The sequence below is a fragment of the Anas platyrhynchos genome, chromosome 2 (assembly GCF_047663525.1).
Source record: "Anas platyrhynchos isolate ZD024472 breed Pekin duck chromosome 2, IASCAAS_PekinDuck_T2T, whole genome shotgun sequence".
In the NCBI taxonomy this organism is placed as follows: Eukaryota; Metazoa; Chordata; class Aves; order Anseriformes; family Anatidae; genus Anas; species Anas platyrhynchos.
Window position 1 is genome coordinate 126,787,545 of NC_092588.1, and position 17,486 is coordinate 126,805,030.

At 38.7% G+C, this 17,486-nt stretch overlaps 1 long non-coding RNA gene across 1 annotated transcript in view; it reads left to right on the plus strand.

Moving 5' to 3' along the window:
- The first annotated feature begins 551 nt into the window (after positions 1-551).
- The window catches only part of LOC140001597 (uncharacterized), a 28,785-nt gene continuing 11,850 nt past the window's right edge, over positions 552-17,486 (plus strand). Inside the window, exons 1-2 of the long non-coding RNA XR_011806977.1 lie at positions 552-771; positions 4,870-5,006. This is a non-coding gene — a long non-coding RNA (uncharacterized lncRNA). The remainder of the gene's footprint in view (positions 772-4,869; positions 5,007-17,486) is intronic.

Here is a 17,486-nt window from a genome sequence, read left to right on the forward strand (position 1 = left end):
TCTTGGAACTTCCAGGGTTGTTTTTTTGTTGTTGCTGTTGGTTTTGTTTTGTTTTGTTTTTGCCTTCAGTATGAAAAGCAGATCTTTGAACACATAGGAACAATGAGAAAATATGACTTCAGAAGAAAACACAGCATTTAGTTGATTACTTCTTCAGTAGATCTGTCACCGTGGCTACTTGAAGGTCATGAAGGGGTGACTTTCTGCTTTGGAAGGTGAACTTAAAGGCATTTAGGTGCCCATTTTAGCCACCAGTAAGTTTTCATAATCTTTAAATGTCAAAGCCCTGAATTCAGCTCCCTAATCTGAACAAATATACCTTTCACTCTGTGCTTCCTATTAACCTATTTTGGATTTTGGAGTCTTCATTTTCTAGAAGTATTAAAATTTTTTCCTCACATGTTTGTTGGATTATATAGCCTGAATTTATTCAGGCAACACCCTCCTAAGAAGGAAATTTGAGAGGCTCGCTGTTGCAATAAACTTTTTTTTTTTTTTTTTCCCCCCTTGCCTGGTGATCATCACATCCTAGTAACTGCCAGAGCAAGAACTTTCAAAACCTTTCAGCTGAGTCACCAGGACAATATATTTTGTTTAATATTGAATTTCTGTAGTATTTTTCATATGGAATGAGAACTGGATCCTGCATCACGAAGATCAGCTCTCAGTTTGACCTTCCAAAGGGCTTGTTGGACCTTCATCTCATGAAGCTGTATCTAGTCACCTTCCTGGAAATACTCTAAATTCAGTTTCAGTATTGGTGTTATTCGGGTAAGCAGATGACTCTTTTTTCTCAAAGTTCTCTAAATAGTAATGATTTGAAATGTTTTATCAATCTCAAAAAGACACAAAAAAAAAAAAAAAAAAAAAACACAACAAAAAAGCACTTTAAATACATAAGAGATCCAGGTGTTTTCTGTTATGCAGAGGAGCAGCAAAAAGGATCAGAGGAATATTAAATATCTTTCCTTTTCCTCCTTGCTTATGAAAAGAAACCTTCAATAAAAATTAGCTGGACTACATTATTTGGAAAACATGTCAGAGTACTAGTGCCAATAAAAGCAGTCCTTAGTAGGACGGGATTAGGTACTATGATCAGAAAATAAGCACTTTCTCAATAATATAAAACAGATTAAAAAAAAAAAATTAAAGCAAACAATAACTGTAAAGTTGTTAGAACAGAAATGGTGGAAAGAATGCTAAACATGTAGGATTGGTATGAAAAGAATAAACAGAGTTAGGGGAAAACCACAGAATCGATTAACCCTGCAAAAATTTCCTACTAAAGTAGTGTTTACCATAGTGGGATAGTCACATGTTAATACAACATTTAATTATAATACTTATAACCTCAGTGTCAGCACAAAAAGCACATTCTTAAAAAATTATATAGAAGGAACATGAATACAACATTGTCATATGCTTTCGCTTCATTTCTGATGTGTTTAGTTTTTCTTCACCAGTGGAACAATACTCATTTATCTTCCAGATAGGTACAGTTATTTATTATGATTTACTTCACAGTCAAAAAAACCTTTCAGAGATACTTGTGTTAAAAAAAAAAAAAAAAAGATGGTACCAAAAAAATAGTTCTAGTCCAGAGACTAGAACTTAAACTCCTCTAGAGCATGAACCATGATAGCATCACGATAGCAAGATACAGTCTAAACATGAGATGTGGAACAGAAGAAAAAAAGGAGTAGTTAAAAGGCAAACAATATTAATCACATCTGATTTACAGTTGTTTTGCATTCACTTTATTCCAGTAACATCAGTGTTGCTTTCCTGATTTATTGCTATGCTGAATATAAAGTCAAAATATATATCTACACCCCACACTTCATTCAAATCTGAACTCAGCCCACATCTCACCCTGCTGCTGTTGTGTCCCAGTACTGTGTCATACAGTCAGGGACATTTGCCAACAACAGGAGCTAAGCTACTGCAGCCATGATGGTATAAGGATGTAGGCAGAGAAAAATTTGAGCTGTAGTCAAGCCTGTGAGCACTTCTCATGTGTTTCAGTAATGATTGAAGTCTCCTTTCTTGTCTTTGTGCTGAACCACATTAGGGTGCTCTTGTGGTCAGTTACAGCTAAGAAACGGTTTAAAAATTCTCCCCCCACACAGCTTCTCCTCACTGAGATTCTACCCTGAAAAGAAACTTTGAACCTGGGTCTAGATAGGAAGAGTAGAGCATTAGATTTGATTTTCCCAGGTGGCTTCCAGGAATGCTCTAGATAGCTGCCAGTCAAAGTTTTGGGAGATGAGAGTGTTTGAATGGTCTGTATATGAACATAGCGGTGGTTTAAAACCTAAACAGAAAAGTGGGTCTTGAGAAAAGGAAAGCAGAAAGAAAACCTCCTGAGAAGATTTAAATTTTTTTTTCAGCACTTGAGAAGTTTTTAAAATCACAAAGAATTAGTATCAATATGACTATGCCAATTGCCAATGACACACAGGATGTAATTGGATACAAATAAGCCAAAAGGTTGGACTCGATGATCTTGAGGTCTCTTCCAACCTAGAAATTCTGTGATTCTGTGATTCAAAATAGATTTAAATCAGACAATGAAATAACAAAACATAGACCAAAAATATTTTTTTCATACCTTGATCCATATTCAAAATTCAAATAGATTGGTCTCTAAGTCAAAAGTAAAATACTATTGAAAAGGAATATCTTTGAAGAAACAAAGTTAGTAACTGAACATACGCTACAGTCTAAAGCTCATGGATTTCTTATAGCAATCATAAAGCTTTTTCCGTTCCTCTTGGCTTAACCACATGATATATGAGTTCAGTATAGTGACATATATCAGCAACATCTCTATTGTTCTTGCTTGATTTAGCATCTGATCTCCTCATATGTGTTAGGTGAAGCAGGTCTCCAAACTCAGATATTGGCATATCAAAAAAAATTTCTTGATGAGTCTTCTTCATCTTTTAATGCTAAGATTTCTGCTTTGCATGTGTAAGCATGTGTATTTCCTGTTAGGCTATGAATTTAGGCTCCCATAAGAACCCCCATGAAGCTTAATGTTTTTGATATTTTAGCTGTATGACTTTCATGAGCCTAAGAATATAGCCTCAGAATACCACCAAGGAGTGATGGAGCCTTTGTGGTGTTTTTAGCTTTAAACAAACAAACAAATAAATAAATAAACAAATAAAGGATGGTTAGAACTTTGTGAACAGTTTCTTCCAGAATTATAAGGTCTGTAGGTAAAACATCGATCTGAGAACAATGGTGGTTTTCCTGATCAGGGAAAGAAAAAATCAGTTCTAGGCATGAGGATACTGCCTAGACTTGACTAGGTTTTCCTGAGTGTGTACCCTCAGCTGCTGTGCGATGTCAGGTGACTCATTAACTACTTTAAGGTCCCATATGTAACACGAAAGTCCTAAACTTTAACATGATTCCTAAACTTTCCCATAATCTCTAGAAAAACTAAACTCCTTCCTCAAGAAGCAGTGGAAGATTATTAAAAGAGCTGTTTTATATCTCTTTCATTAGGTAAGACTACCTAATGCTGTAATTGCACTTAATGCAATTGCATGCTGCAACACTGCTGTAACTCCTGTTTTCACAGGTTCTGCCATTATAAACTCATCCATACAGCACCATTGGAGGAAGCTTGAATGAGTCCTACTGACTGTGACTATTTTTTTTTCTAGCAAAAAATGACACTTCTTTGCATGGATGCTGTGAGCAACATTTCACAGCAGTGCTGTCAGTCAATATTGATTATGAGCCTACAGTAAGTGTCCATAGAAGTCCCATGCAAATGGTAATGGAAGATTACTGTTGCACACTTCTACCACACCCTCTTTTCTATCTGTGTCTGCCTTAATTTGTGCTCACAAATTCATTCTCCAAAGCTGAAGGAAAACAAACAAACAAACAAGCAACACTAAGATGCCACATATCCACATGAGAAAAGACCCTTTACATGTAAGGCTACTGTTTAAGCTTCAGCTCCCTAGAAACACCAACACTCAAATGAAATCCTGATATTTCAAATACTGCCCATGATATATGAAGTTCTCAGAACTGAGGTCTTGAGCTGGAGATTTTTCCCAGTTGTACAGTAGGTTGGAAGGTTTTACACTGACATTTATTTTTAGCAGAGATTTGTGACGTGCATGTTTGGAGATGTCCTCAGACAGTAAGCTTTTGCTTGCCTTGGGGTGCAATCTCTACATAGCAAATTCCTTTGGAGTGAAACTAAATCAGAGGTGGCATTAGCTGAGCAGCTACTGCTCTAACTGCTAGTGGACATCTAGACCACAAGATTAGAGGAGAAAACAACAACAACAAAAATAAATAAATAAATAGATAGATTGTTTTCTGTTTGAATATTTCTTCCATCCCCTCCTCTAGCAGCTGCATAGCATCACAACAGGAGCTGAGTTAAAATACTTGGTAGTCCTACTCTTCCCACCACATCAGCTGTATCATCAATGAGTGAAAAAGGATATCACTAGCACAGTGTATCAGATGTCTTTTTTTATTATTATTTTCCTGAGAACTTTTTATTTTCCAATGTTTTGTATGCATTTAATCCTTATGCTTTTAAAAGATGAAGAGGAAAATGTGCAATTTTCCTGCAATTTAATGCAAAGAAAAAATGGGAAAGGGAAATGGACTGTAAAAAAGTACAAAGGAATATAATGCATTTTTGACCTGAAGTTTTGAAAACATTCATGTTGGTTTTTTTTGAGCTTGGGCTCAACCAATGCTCATGCGCACTAGGAAATATATGTTTGTAGGAAGAATGTCATACAAGATTACATGTAAGGACCATTCGTAACTATGGATCTGCTTTTTTATTACATGGTTAGATAAGAAATGTTTTATATTTTTCAGGAGCCATGCAGCAAAGAATTTCATATTCATTTGCACCACTTAGTAGAGATAACATGTGAAGTATCAAACAGATCATTTCAACCTTGAACTCCAAGCAGCTCACTTGTAAGAATTCCTGCAACAAAGCATGAAGACAGGTGAAACACATCTTATGCTTTTTTTTTTTTTTTTTGGTGTGTGTGTGTGTGAACTTAGAAGTCTGCCCTACACATGCGTGACTTCATCACCTTGTGTTGTGTTCCCTATTTTCCTTCTATAAATATCTCAAACTTTTATGAGTTCAGTCCTTCTGTGCATCCCCGGGAAGGGCAAGCAAGTGCTTGGTAGTTCCTTGTTGCTATTTCCTCTACCATAAATAGTTCTTCAAGACTGACAAAATAAACAAGGTTTTAAAAATGTCTTTAGATATGTAAAGAAGGTCGTAGGTACTCTCTGGAATTCATAGACGTGCCTTAATGCCACCAAAATATAGAGGAATTATATGCATAATCTACTATTTTTTTTTTTTTTTTAATCACATGTAATTTATATCTGTTTAACCATCGAAACAGCCATATATATGAACTACAGGTTGTTCTCAAGCATATGTTCTATAGCACTAGCTATGCTTACTGCACACTGCCTTTTCAAGATCATCTTGAAGAATACAGAACTAAAAACTAAGCAGCCTTTCCATTAGTAATCTTCAAGTTCATGAGACTCACTACACTCCATCATTTCAAAATCTGAGTATATATTGAGATATGCTTTCCTATCCTGTTTTTTCAAAAAGATGAGACATATCTTACATTACTTCTAATAAAATTGACTATGTCATTTTTAGACATGAAAGAATGGCTTGAAATTCCCATTGATAAGAAAATAGTTTTATAAAAAATATACTTAAGTGCAATGTAGTAATAACATATGCAGTAGTCAAGATTTCCATTACATTGTATGCTGCTTCAGAAAAACAAGCATTTAAATCATCTACCCAGAGCCAGGAAATAGGTTTATTCTTCTCAAAATTTAAGGGAAAAATAAATAAGTTTGATGGAAGAATTCATAGAAGCTGATAAGTTGTTGGTCCAGAAAAACAACAACAAAACATAAAGGACTACAACCCTGTTACCTCTGTTACCCTGTAACAACTGTTACCTCCTTTAAAAGGGAAGTAATGATGGAGTGAGTCCACAGGAAGTCCTTCCTAGCATGTGGTGAAGCCACAGCTGGAGAAAGAGCTGCAGTATTTGGCCTACACAGTTGTAGGCACCGAGGCCAGGGTCTGTGCCAGAACTGGGGACTGATGGCCAGTTCCATGTTGGTTTACACAATACCTGAATCTGCTGCCTCTGGACTTCAGTCTGCAGCTCTCTGACTGACCACAGCACACAGAGCTGGTGAGGTGGTGTGTCAGGTGGGCAGCTGAAGCTGAAAGTGCCATTTGTGAATCCTTGTGCCTGGGAAGAGCAGTCTGAAATTCCCAGGGGCCTTCAGCTTCCCAGGAGCAGCCAGCACACAACAGCAGTGAACTTCTGCCTCAAAAGTTAGCAGCACTTTCCTGTGACAAAGCTGGGGAGCAGAGTGCAGGGCAATGGCCCTCAAACCTATTTCAGACTCAGACTAAGGGTCAGCTCCTCCTCCCACATCAATCAACACCCTATATTATTCCCCATCCTCTCACCACTAAAGGGGAGCCCTACAGCTGGGATCAGAGCTTTCTTATTTAAACCACGTGAGGAGAAACAGTTTACTAAAAAGGTCATTCATTTCAAACTTTCCTGAACTAACAGCAGTGACTGAGTTATGTCACATTTGCAAGAGAGAATCCCAAGAGAAGCTGGCTTTCAATGATCACCATGAATTTTAGTCCTATCTTTGTGCTTAACCATATTGTGCCTAATTTTATACATGACTGTGTGTCAAGAGTGACTCATAGCCACATTATTTCAGCTGGGATGCCAAAGGGGAATCACATTCCAGGCAGCGATAAGATTTTCTGTAAGTTCCCTTCCTGAGCTCCTGCAAGGTGGGAGTTTCTCCTGTACCAGCCTCAGGGATGCTGCTCTTGGGTCTCAACACCTGCAGACAGGTAGCAGGGGAGAGCTGGGACCAGGAGCTGCTTTTTCTGTCTCTCATTGGTAGCAAGATAGCACTAAGCACTAATTATAGCTCCTGATTTTACCCATCTGTGCCACACAGAGATACTTACCAAACATGTAATATCAGTATTTGGAATGCTTTACATGTGTTAATGTCGCCTACTACTTTTCTGTTGCATTTATTCCTGGAGGGTCTACCTCAGTGAATCTACTCTGCATACTGTTTCTCATTTACTTGAGGTATGGTTGAATATGCTCAGTAAACTTCTGAAATGTCCCTTTACAAGGTAAGGTAAAAGAATCTTTGTAGCCATCATTAGATGTCTTCACCACAATATTTACTACTGCAATCAGGACAAAGCAAATGGATGTTTTTGGCAGCAAAAAGCAGCCTTAAAAAAGACAGTGAGTATTGTTGTTTTCCTTGCAAAGTATAAAATTCCTCAAAAATTACATGGTGTCACACAGCCTGCCATAGCTTATAAAAAAATGATGCACTGCCTTTAGTTTTATTAGGAAAATTACACTGTGTTAACTCTTTGTGTCTTTGAGGGCACATCTCTGCATTGCTCAGTAAAGCTCGTTCCAGACAGATCCATACAATGTACATGGCACAGTGTAATGCTGTATGGAGAAGCTTGCTGTGGAAAGACTGGATCAGAGCACCTCATCGGCACTGGCAAAGGCTGCAGCCCACGGTCTGGGAGCCAGAGTGCTCCTGGCTTGGGAAGAAGAAAGCTCAGGAGCACAAAGGACCTGCAGGAGAGCCTTGCTCTTGCTACTGCAAGAATGGAGGCATGGCAGCAAGGATGAAGTGTTTTAATGTTTTCCTCAGTAGCAGCAGCCACTTTGGGTTTTTGGTCCCTGGAATAAGCAAAATAGGTGGCAGAGTAGCTCAGTACCAAAAGAAACTAGAACTGTAGTTAAGCACCCAATTTTCTAAAACCTGTCATGAAGCAGACCCACTAACTCCAAACAGAGCTCCATTGATGTGGCTGTCCTGCTCCTAGTGACAGGGAAGCCTGGCAGGTGCTTACATGTTCTTGTGTAGTGCAGACCTTCCCCAACACTCTGGAGCAATGGATTTTCACCCACATGTGCAAAGGATCCACTTTGTGAGGCTGTTGTTCAAAGTAGAAAGCTACAGGCTAGTCTAAGAAATGTTTGAAAAATTGACCTTATGAAAAGTACACTACCCAAACATTGATACAGCTCCCATAAAGCAAAGTTGAGTGAGACAACAAAGCAAAACCACAAGGACTGTATGTATCAAATATGTTTCTGCCTCTCACTCTACTACAGAGGAGGTGCTCCTGCTTAGAGCAAGAAATGTAGTTGCAGAAACAGACAGCCACTTCCTGCACACAAAGGAAAGATTTTCTGCATAAAATGCTATGTAGCATAAAATATTGTTTCAAGGATGCAAATTCTTGGTGTTAGCCCTTACGGCAACCAGGAAAACATGTAGAAGATGAGTCCAGATACACTTAAAAAAGAAAAAAAACAAAACAGAACTAACAAAATTTCTTAAAAAAAAAAAAAAAAAAAAAAAAGGAGAAGCCTTTGGCCAATACCTAAACTAAACTCTAATTGTATTTAAGGGTGCTGCAGATTTAGACAGACTGTTCATTGCCAGGATGAAGACTTGGTAGGGTGAATGCATTCACCCTACCAAGTCACACACAGTTGTACACACATATAGCTTTTCAAATTGGGAGAAATCTCTTCAGAAATTCAATGCCTATGTGTTCTGGACCCTCTCCTGCTTAAAAGTCTTGCAGCCTCACAGTGTTAGTTACCTGTTCCTTTATCAAAACAAGTGCTGTAATTTCTTCTTTGTATTAAAAAAAGAGTGAAGACACATCTACACAATTCATCTGAAAGTAGAATTGACAATATTCCTTGTTGGCACAACTTCTGACATCAATGGGGCCATAATAACAGAAAAGAGAGGAAAGAAGATCTTTTTCTTTAAAAGAGCAGCATACAAGAAGATAGTGGGGAGATTCAAATGAGGGGAATCATTTTCTAACCAAGAAGAGCTGCTATGCTATCAGCACAGATTTGTGCTGTGGTTTTTGAAATGCAGCCCATTAATTATTTGCCATGCCAGTTTCGAGAGAATAGGAGGGTCTCTATAGGAGAATAGGATGTGCATATGAGCATACTTGATGGGAGTTAGGAGCATTCATCAAGACAGACTTATACTAAATTACAGAAAAGAGCTAAATTCACACAATATCGATGGGTTAGAAAATACCATGGAGTAACAAGGAAGCAGAATATTTCTAACCTTTTTGTAAGAGTCACCTTAGAGGAGACCCAGCCTGCAGTCCTTGTTCTTCTGGAGCTTTCTCCCCCAGAATCTGAAGAAGTGGAGGCATACACAGAGAGAAAGGAGCCAAGAGAGACACTATTTTGGAACAGCCATAACTTCCAAACCAGTGTTTTAGTGGGGATGGCACTCTTCCTCTAGTCTTTTACTGAACACTGTAATTGAATGGGGTATTTTGGATTTACTTCTGTTACTTTCTTTTATGAAAATCAACACTTCATAATGGAGTTTTTTGGGGTATTTTATTTATTCATTTTTAATGAAAAGACATGCTTAATATTAATGATAAGCATTAATAAATTCAGTCCACTCCTGTACAACGGACATAATGCTCTTGGCATCACTGCAAGAAACAAAGCAGAACAATTATGAGTCATCAAATGTATTTGTCAGAGGATTTTGTATTGCAAAAAAAGCCTGTTCATGTTAGCATAGAGCTGAAAGACAAGGAGTGAATTATAGCTTGGAAAGTGATGGGATAGATATAAAATCCAAGGGTCCAGAGGCCAACTGACTATATAGGCTCAGCTGGAGACAGAAAATACATGTTATGTATTTTTTCAATGGGTTCTTCCATTTATCCTGTTAAGAAGTAGTGACTCCCCAAATCAAATGTGAGTTAGGCTAGAATTTTAATCACACTGGAAACATTGCCACTGCAATTGGTATTTGAAGCTTTCCTAACTGATTGTTATGTTATTTGTTCTACTGTGAATGCAGAGAACCAGCAACACAGACACAGTGGCTGTGGAGAGCAGGACAGGCACAGCGATGTACATGAAGCGACATGAAAAGTGTATAGCTCCTGATGAAGTGGCACATATGCATCCTTCCTTCCTAGATGCTGGTATCAAAGGCAGTCCTGGCTCTGTTCTGATAACCCAGACAGTTTGCAGCAGGGGGTCACAAAAACTTTAAATCTCCTTTGTACTGTTATCATTGCTCAAAGAGAGCTCTTAAGAGGTACCTTCAGGGTATATGTAGATAAGAATCTGTCTCTTGGCATTCTAATTTGAATTACTGGGACTAATTTAGAAAAATGACATTTTCTTTTCTTTTTCTTTCTTTCTTTCTTCCTTTCTTTTTTTTTTTTTTTTTTTTTTTTTTTTTCCGACTATAGCAGAAGAGCTTTAATTACTTTTTGCACATTTTTTGAGGAAAATAAACTTCTGCTATTGGAGATTTTTATTTTTGTAAAATGAAAACATGAGATTGGTGAATAGCCTAGCATTATACTCACATTCAGGGTGTTGTTTTAGGATAGTAAATGAAGACTTCAAAAATTCATGAGAATTGAGGTGGAACTTCAGATGGAAAGGAGCTGATGCTCTCATCTTTATTTGTAGGCTTGCTGAATATCAGGAGGTTTAAATCAGTGTAGTACAGGAAGTTTCAGTGGATACAAGTTTATGTTCTGTCCTATAGGGAAAGTAATTTTAATATGAAAGCAATTCTGACTCCACAAGAATTCTTTATAGATATGTTGTAAGATAATAAGAAGCAACTTTTTTTTTTTTTTTAAAAAAAGGACTGACTGTGTGCCCCTGAAGGCAGTAACTGAGCTTTCTGCAAGGGCTTTCACTAGGTCTTGCTTGCAGGTCCCTGACATAAAGCTTTGGTAGGATCTTGTGCAATGAAACAGAGTCAGCCTGACAGAATTCTAAGAAAATGAATGAAACAACCAGTTTGGTGCAGGAATCCGTTCTTGCAATCCTTTGTGGAACTCTTTGTCTGCTTTTTGTTTTGTTTTGTTTTGTATAAAAAGCCATTTACAGTAAAGAAAATTCAAATAATTATGTTAATTGAGCTTAGTTTGAAATCAAAACTAAGTGATAGAATTTTATGTGCACTGAATTTGGAAGAAAAGTGACAATGGGAAGAACTGTGACAATTCAAGATACTTCTATCTCAGCAGTCATCTGCCCTGGGTCAGCTGCAAAACTGGGATATTGTTCAGACACTATTTTTTTGCTCTCCACATTGAAGTTCCACAGAATAGAATTTTTTATTTCAAGCACCATTTCTCTTCCTGAGAAACAAGTAATACTCCTCTGTTGATCTCTGTGAGATCTTACAGTAGTTAGACATAGAACTGTAATATTCTGGGGATTTCTTGCAGTGAGTTCTTTCTTTCCAACAGAATTATTTCTTTATTATAACATAAGTTTATTGTCATGAATGCTTTCTACCTTATCTTTTCTCCCATGAAAAAATAGGAGCAGAATCAAAAGAATATGAAAGGTTTATCTAAACTCTTTCATGTTATGAGTTTAGTAGTGTCATTCTCAAAGATGTAACACTTATTTGACATACATGAAAGAAATGTATAAATGAAGATAAATAAATGGCTACATTTTTTTTTTTGTAATGCTCCTAACCAAATGGCTTCCTGTTCAGCTGAAGAGAAGGTTTTATTTCTCTAAAATAGCTTAGTAATACAGTTTTTCAATTTCTCTCATGAGAATGGTTTAAATTTACTCTTCGGAAACAAGAGTATACTCTCAGCTCTGGTGAGGCTGCACCTTGAGTACTGTGTTCAGCTTTGGGCCCCTCACTACAAGAAGGACATTGAGGCACTGGAACATGCCCAGAGAAGGGCTACAAAGCTGGTGAAAGTCCTGGAACACAAGTCTTGTGGGGAACAGCTGAGGAAACTGGGGTTGTTCAGTCTGGAGAAGAGGAGAATCAGGGGAGATCTTATTGCTCTCTATAACTACCTGAAAGGGTCAGCCTCTTCTCACAGGTAACTAGTGATAGGACTAGAGGGAATGGCCTCAAGTTGCACCAGGGAAGGTTTTGGTTGGAAATGAGGAGACATTTCTTCTCAGAAAGAGTAGTCAGATATTGGAACAGGTTGCCCAGGGAGGTAGTGGCATCGTGGTCCCTGGGGATGTTTAAGAAAAGGTTGGACATGGTGCTTAGGGACATGGTTTAGTGGGTGATATTGTTTGTAGGGTGATGGTTGGACCAGATGATCTTGGAAGTCTTTTCCAACCTTAATGATTCTATGATTCTATAATTGCAGACGTTGGTGGAGCTTTTCTTGATTTCAGCAGGCATGCTGTTAGGAATCTCATCCCACAGATATTCACCCACTGACACTGGGATTCATCTTACCTAATTTGGTTGTCTAAAAATTGGGTTATGGCTCTGGCCTCTTATTTATGCTCTTTCTACAGACAAGGGAAAGATACAAGTACCTCCAGAGGGCATTTAATTTTACCAGTCTTTGATATATGCTACAGCATGGGATAAATCTTCTCTCTAAGTGCCTGTCTCTCTGTTCAGAGGGAACCTAAGAAGTTAGGTGCAAATGGGGCACTTAACTTTGGGATGGCTTAATACCCTGAATATATGAAATGACTTCCATGTGGTGACTCTGTTAGATAAGCTGGCAGGCACATTGGCAGCACTTGGAAAAGTTATGTGTCAACCCTCTACCGAACATGCAGGTTAGAGGTAGATACTGTTGCAGCATGGATGTTAGAAAGCCACATGTACCTGAAACTCAGTCATCAGAGTTTGGTGCAGTGTGTTACCTCAAACCCATGATGCAATGGAGTTTGTGTTAATATGTGAGGCTGTGAACTGTGACAGTGAGGGTCAGGCTGTTTGCTGCTTGTGCTTCTAGAGAGAAACCTCTAGCGGAAGTGTGGGGTAGAGGACAATTCACACAGATAACATCCTGAACTGGTTAATTTGTAAAAGATTCTGCCAATCCTATTAGAAGATTAATTTAAGCATCCTGGTGATTCTTAAAGGCATAAAGTTTGAGCCTAATTTTCACTCATTGCCCAACCTTCCCTTTTGTGTACTGAAAAATCAACCACAACTAAAACTTGAAATAAATCATGACATCTTCTATTATTCGATCTTCCTCAGATCACGGGTAATGTTTTAATTGTGAAAACTGTAGCTGTACTGCAAGGATGATAATTGTAAGGATTTTTAAAACAGTACCATATATTACATGTTAACAGACAAAGGTATTTTTGATCAGAAAGGAAAGAGGTGAACCCCCCTCACTACTTTTAACACTATTGAAGAAAGACAAGCAAAAGCAGGAGACCAGGAAGAGCCCTGTGAGTCTGTGAGCCCAGTTCTCTGGGGGCAGGCAGTTATGTGGACATCAGGAACTGGGGCTCTCATTTCAGCTCTAAAGTCATGGCACACAGTCAAAGTTATTCCACAGTCTGAAACAGCCGTGATAATCCTGGCCAAGATTTATGTTGCCCATGGAGACTAGCTATGGGAAAATGCAATTAGTATGAACACAATGTAGTGAGTAGTGCAACTGTACTGTTCTCTATTACAGATATGCCATTTACACATATTAAACCAAAGATACATAAAGGTATGTTATTAGCTAGGCATTCACACCAACTATGTTCTCAATGCATGATACATACATTAATAAAAATTATCCATAGCTAGTTCCACTGTTCAGTAGTAAGATTCCCTGCAGACTTGAATACAAAATTGTTTTTTATGTTGTATAAAAGGGATTCCTATGGCATTTCTTAGTTTGATCCTTTCTCCAACAGTTTCACTTTAAGATGACTGAGAATGTGCAAATATATGAAAAAGGTAATTTTAGGCTTATAGTTAAGTAATTAAAGAAGCCTAATAACACATTGGCTTATAATATGATTTCCTTCATTATACAAATTTCTCTGTTTTGAATTCCCTGGTTTGATATACCACTGTGTTTAGTCACCAAGTTACAAGAGAAATACATGTTTCTACTAGGCCTTTAAATCACACTACAGTGATTTAAAGTCATTTAATAAGAAAACCTACACATAGATGTGATGCTTTACAAAAACTCTTTAAAGAGGCAGTCATCTGAAAGTCTCTGTGTTAGTTATTTCAAATGTTAAAATATTATACTTTTCTCTACATCTACTCTGGCCATTTTCACCTATGCAAATAGACAACAAATTGAAAAATAATGGCCTGGGGCCACCCAGCTGGAAAGCAGCTCAGCAGAAAAGGACATAGGAGACCTGGCTGACAACAAGTTGAACATGAGCGAGCAACATGCCCTTGCCATTAAGAAGGTTAACAGTATTCTTGGCTGTGTGAGGCAAAGTATTACCAGCAGGTCAAGCGAGGTGATCCTTCTGCTCTACCCAGTGTTGGTGATGTTTCACCTGGAGTAACACATTCAGTTCTGGAGCTGCCAGTACAGAAGAGATATAGACATACTGGAAAGAGTCCAGTGGTAGGCACAATTATGATCAAAAGACTGGAGCAACTCTCCTATGAGGAGAAGTGAAGAAAATTGGGACTGTTCAGCCTGAAGAAGATGAGGCTCTGGGGGCATCTATACGTACCTGAAGGGAAGTTGTAAAGAACATGGAGACAGGTTCTTTTCAGCTATGCCCAGTGCCAGGACAAGAGGCAATGGGCACAAATCAGAACACAGGAGGTTCTGTCTAAAAGTGAGGAAGGACTTTACTGTGATGGTGACAGAGCACTGGTACAAGTTGCCCAGAGAGGCTGTGGAGTCTCCCACCTTGGAGAATTTCAAAATCCACCTGGACATGGTCTTTGGCACGTTGTTCTGGGTGGCCCTTCTTGAGCAGTAAGGTTGGACAAGATGATATCCAGAGGACCCTTCCAACCTCAACAATTCTGTGATTCTATGCCAATCTTGTTATGATTTAACTGTGATAATGCCCATTAGTTACTGTTCTGTAAAATGCATAGTTGTCATTATTCTTCATTTCCAACCACTTCTGCTTCCAAATGTGTAAGCTATGTGAAAGTGCTGACAAACTTGAATTCTCCCACTGGGATGCAGGCTGCATATAACTGGACAATGCTGATGAATGGCTGAACTGACCATCAGCTAGTGACTGCTGCATCCAACTGAGGGAAGCTGGTGAGGCCTCACCTCGAGTACTGTGTGCAGTTCTGGGCACCACAGTATAAAAAGGACATGAAACTGTTGGAGAGTGTCCAGAGGAGGGCTACGAAGATGGTGAAAGGCCTGGAGGGGAAGACGTACGAGGAACGGCTGAGGGCACTGGGCCTGTTCAACCTGGAGAAGAGGAGGCTGAGGGGAGACCTCATCGCAGTCTACAACTTCCTCGTAAGGGGGTGTTGAGAGGCAGGAGACCTTTTCTCCATTAACACCAGTGACAGGACCCGCGGGAACGGGGTTAAGCTGAGGCAGGGGAAATTTAGGCTTGACATCAGGAGGGGGTTCTTCACAGAGAGGGTGGTTGCACACTGGAACAGGCTCCCCAGGGAAGTGGTCACTGCACCGAGCCTGTCTGAGTTTAAGAAGAGATTGGACTGTGCACTTAGTCACATGGTCTGAACTTTTGGGTAGACCTGTGCGGTGTCAAGAGTTGGACTTGATGATCCTTAAGGGTCCCTTCCAACTCAGGATATTCTATGATTCTATGATTCTAAGCTGGAGTACTTTCACAATAGGGTTTATGGAAGAGCTCATGAAACAAGTGTAAATCATTGCTATTTTCAGACCTATGTATGTATGAAAATAAACTGACCTGAATTTCATCTTTCCTTTTGTAAATCTGTATGAATTCTGGACCTTTTTCATACCCTTTCACTTGAGTTGTAGGACAGATGAGTGGTATGGTAGTTGCATCAGCCAAAATTCACAAGTGTTGTGCTAATACTACACTTTCATTTGCAGATTTAAATGCCTTCACAGGAAAAGACAGGATATGCCACAAAGTCTCATTCTGATTTTGCTTCTGTTTATAGCAGTGTAAATTTACAGACCTAGTGGAAATCCTTGTTTAAAATAGTATGAGAAGAATCTGCCTTTGATTCTGCAGGCATAAAACAAAATAAATGAAGCCCTAAACTTTTTAATAACATAATCTAAAAGTTAAAGCAAACCCCACTAATAGTCTAAATGTAAGCAGGGTAGCAAATTTAAATCCCTGTAAATAATAAAGCGTTTCAATAACACCTTTAAAGTTAAAAATATAAATGTTTATTACACTAGCTAAGATACTTTACAGTACTTAAATTTCAAAATTTTTGGCTCAAATAAGTAAATATGGACAAATAAGATACGTCAACACTGATAATGTTAGGCAGAATACTGAAATTTTCAGTGCAAACGTTTTACCTTAATGTAATACAAAGGGAAACGAGGTCAATAATACCTAACTATTTTTTCAAAGCCATAATACATAAAAATATATTGGACAATTCTACAGTAGTAGCAGATGTGGTGTTATCAGAGTTTGACAGTATTTTCACGTAAATTATTGTGTAAGCACAGTTAATCATTATGTACAGGTGGTTTGCCACCTGTTTAATTCAGTTTCAAGCTGATTTACACAGCTTTTAAGGCAAACGCCTTCCCCCCCCCCCCCCCCCCCCCACACACACACACAATTACAGTTTTGCTCGTGTATCAACTAATGTGGATGATTATATTTCCCTTCACTTCCCACCACCCCCCAAAGACATGAAGTGGAAGCAACAGCTTCCTTCCCCCTTTAGATCCTCATTTCAGTTAGTAAGGAATATTTGCCATCTATATGAACACTTCTGTTATCATTGCTCGTGTTTCACCATTGTGTCTCTAACTCTTTATTTCTGTTTGTATACTGTTGTCCATGGGAAAGACCAACCCCTCTTTTGCAGGCTGAACAACCTCCTCTGTAGAAGTTATATAGACCAATTGGTTATGACATAGAAATCCTTGGTTTTGGCTGTGTATGCAGGACCCAGAGAATGGAGCATCACCATCTTTCCATGATGAACCAGTTTCTTCATTCCTTCATTCTTCATCCGAACAGCATTACTGATCCACTAGTGAAAGCAGGAGAGAACATCAGCAGAGAAGGTCATGGCTATGCACCTTATCTTTGGTCTGCAAAAAGAATTTGCCAAAGAGCAGACACAGCAGATCCCTTTTACTGGGTCTGGCTGGGATATTAACTTTCCCTGCAGCAGCCCATACAGTCCTGTGCTTTGCACTTGTAGCTAGAACAGCAGTGGTATCACACCAGTGTCGTGTCTGCTGCTGAGCAGTGCTGGCACAGCAACAGGACTCTCTCTAACCCTTCTAGGTGGTGGGCAAAAAAGTGAGAAAACAAACATCACAAGGGCAGCTGACCTAAACCAACCAAAGGGTTGCCATATGATGCCACACTCAGAAATAAAACGTGGAAAAAGGAAGAAGAGGGGAGGGTGCAGGTTCCAGC